The sequence below is a fragment of the Arachis ipaensis genome, chromosome B06 (genome assembly GCF_000816755.2).
Source record: "Arachis ipaensis cultivar K30076 chromosome B06, Araip1.1, whole genome shotgun sequence".
NCBI classification, from domain to species: Eukaryota; Viridiplantae; Streptophyta; class Magnoliopsida; order Fabales; family Fabaceae; genus Arachis; species Arachis ipaensis.
The window spans coordinates 35,579,498-35,582,749 of NC_029790.2; the positions used below are offsets into that span (position 1 = coordinate 35,579,498).

At 31.5% G+C, this 3,252-nt stretch overlaps 1 long non-coding RNA gene across 1 annotated transcript in view; it reads right to left on the reverse strand.

The window, feature by feature from the left end:
- Positions 1 to 3,246, reverse strand: part of LOC110263297 — a 23,026-nt gene extending 19,780 nt beyond the window's left edge. Inside the window, exon 1 of the long non-coding RNA XR_002348691.1 lies at positions 1,229 to 3,246. This is a non-coding gene — a long non-coding RNA (uncharacterized LOC110263297). The remainder of the gene's footprint in view (positions 1 to 1,228) is intronic.

A 3,252-nucleotide genomic window follows, 5' to 3' on the forward strand; every position in this document is an offset into this window, starting at 1 on the left:
ATTACCAAAATTTAAAAAAATGTGATTATAATTTTAATAATATTTTTAAAATGTTTCGTTTCGTTATTCGTTATATAACTATAAACACTGTAGAACCCACCTACATATCATCTTATTGAACAATTCTATGCTGACAATAGTACAAAGTAATTATATGTTTACCAAAATTTAAAAAAATGTGATTATAATTTTAATAATATTTTTAAAATGTTTCGGAAATGGTTTCGTTATATAACTATAAACACTGTAGAACCCACCTACATATCATCTTATTGAACAATTCTATGCTGACAATAGTACAAAGATCAATGTAATTATATGAACAAACTATGCAGAGACATAGAGACTCACGAAACCTGTTATATATATAATCCTGCAAAGACTAAAAGTTTAAAAGTAAAACTGCATGCGAATTAGTAACGCTATGGACATAAGGAAAAGGGGGCTAAAAACAGCTATATTTGTTCAACTACATCATCTAATAAACTAAACAATAAAAAACTTATTAAAAAGAAAATGATAGTCATCACGATTTTGAAACAAATTTGCATACGGCATAAATGATATTGATTGTCCTGGTGTATATATATGTCGGAAGTCTTGTGGTAATTAATAAGATTGGTTCATTTTTTTTTTTGCACTAGTACGCATTAAGTTGTACGTACAGTTCTTAGAACACTAGCAAATGAAATAATAATATGTATGACTTTTGATGAATATAAAAGTCTTACGAAAATTTCGGTGTATGAGTGCAACACGTACATGTATTATTATTGTGAAAAACAAAGAGGTTAAATACATATGCAGTTATTGAACAACGATCTGAACAGCAGCGGTGCACAAATAAAGAAGAAATGGCATTGGTCCAATTTTTTTGAGCATATTTACCTAATAGGTGACTCCAAAGGGTAACACAAAAAACATTTAAAAAAGACTAATAATGTTTTAATAAGTAGCAAAAGGACATGCAATTCATTGTTCCCTAGCTTAGCTTATTTTTATATATAATTCTCAGTCAACTTTAGGTTCATTATCACACTCTAACAGTTTATGGTGCTATTATTTTTTCAACGAGTCCAAAAAGGTAAACTAGTGGCAGCTCAACTAGGAGCCTAATTTGAATTGAATATATTCAAATAACGTATAAATTAAATAAAGCCAAGACCTTAACCTTGATAATGATAACAAAAATGACAATACAACAATGAAAATGATTGGTGCTGCATACCTCATAAAACTTTGAGATGACAAGGATCTTGACTAGAAGGAGGGACAGCGCAAGTTAATCAACCTCTAAACTGACAATAAGAAAGGAAGTGAGGAAGGAAAATACTGGAAATTAAAATATATTTCAAAAAAAAATCACTTTTTCTTTTGTAATCTTTTACCTAATGTAACCTACCCATCTACTATATCTAATCAAGTCAATGACATTGTTGATTAGGAAGGTTGAGTTGATGATTAACTTAAGACAATTAAGCATAATTAACTATTAGGAGATTAGAAGCTTAGACTATATGTATTAACATAGAAAAATTAAGAAATGAGCAGTTATAAATATCTACTAGTACATATTAAATGTATTTCAATTCTTAATTTCCTTCCCTCACAAAAGAAACATGGGAAAGAAAGAAGAATGGACCAAAAGGAGATCAAAACCAATAATAACAACACTTCGCCTTTAAATCAGTTAATAATAACAGACAGCATGCATGGCTCCTCGCACGCCATTTGTTAAGGCTGTCAATGTTTTGACGAGCTCTACAAATGGCATACAGGGAGCCAGGCACACCAAGTATGATGATCCAAAAAAGGAAGGGGAAAAAAATTCAAACTTAGCCTTGTTTCTCTCTTGAAGAACATGGAAGATGCATGATAACATGAATTGAGATGACCAAGTTTTTTTGCTTCTGAAAATTCTGTGGAGCTGAACTGAGGCATGAAGTGATCTACAAGTATATTACCTGTGACAAATTGAGCAACACATATATATAGCACGAAGAAATAAAGGGCCTTCTCATATACCCCCCCTAAATGACAAAATTACCCCTCTGAGTTCCCTTGGCATAGCTATATAGTGCTTTCACTTGGGAAGAGTAAACCAGGCAGATTCTTTTTTGAGTTATTATCAATTTGGCATGAGCAAAAGGCAAAGCTATTTTTGTGGGAGAAACAAAAAAAAAAGACACTATACCCGAGTAATCTACCTTGTGTTTTTTTTTCCCACCCTTTTAAACTCTTTAAAGGTTAGAAATAGAAACACCAAATATGAAAAAGTTGTGGGGTTATTATACAAATACGTGAGGAAGATAGGGTAAGGGTAAAGATATTGAGGAAGAGATAGTGAGAGGGGCTTGTCCTGTTTACTAGAGTCTAGGATGGCTCTAGGGATGTCTCAGCATTCAAAAACCCTCTCTTTTTTTCTTTTTCCAATTAAATAAAAGGGCAAGTCATTTTTATCTTCAGAAACATATTTGTCTTCAAGCGCTTGGATCCCTTCAGATTCCTATTCCCTTCAACAATTGAACTTCTTTTATAAAGAACAAGATATTTCCCTCTGTTGTCCTTTTCCCCTTACACCTTGTGTTGTTCTTTTTCTTTTTTCTTTTCTTTTATTTTTTTTTAAACCATAATATATACATGATATATATATGCAGGAATAAGAATATAACTATTGATGGGAATTAACAAAAGGGTGAGGGCCTTAGGGAACACTTAGGTACCTGTTTACCTTCTTCTGCATTATTATTTCTTCCTCATACTTTTCCATTGAGCCTCGACCAGTTTCTTCATTCAGTCATTTCAAATCACTTGTTGCCAAATAAGAGGAATTTCAAGCAAGAAAAAGAAGAGATCAAATATTCTCTAAGTTTGTAACTATGACTTATCTCTATATTCTCTTATTAAATAAAATGTGGTAGTAGTGTCAGCATAGTTTAACATGTTAAGTTGAAAGAGAAAAAAAGTATCTCCCCGTTTTGGTTTTTAAAAATATATAATCAAACTTATCTTTCAACCTGTTATATTTTCTAAAAAACAATTTGAATATTTTTAATGTGTCTCAACCATTATAGCAATACGGATTCTAAAGTGATTAATAAAAGTATTAAGGACAAGGGTGAGAAATTGAAGTCCATACTTATCTGCTCCCAAATGATTGAACCTAACAACATAAGTCAACAGTAGTTACATTGCACACGCCAGTGCATAGAAATTGCTCTTCAATCCTCAGATGAAATAATTGAAATTGTC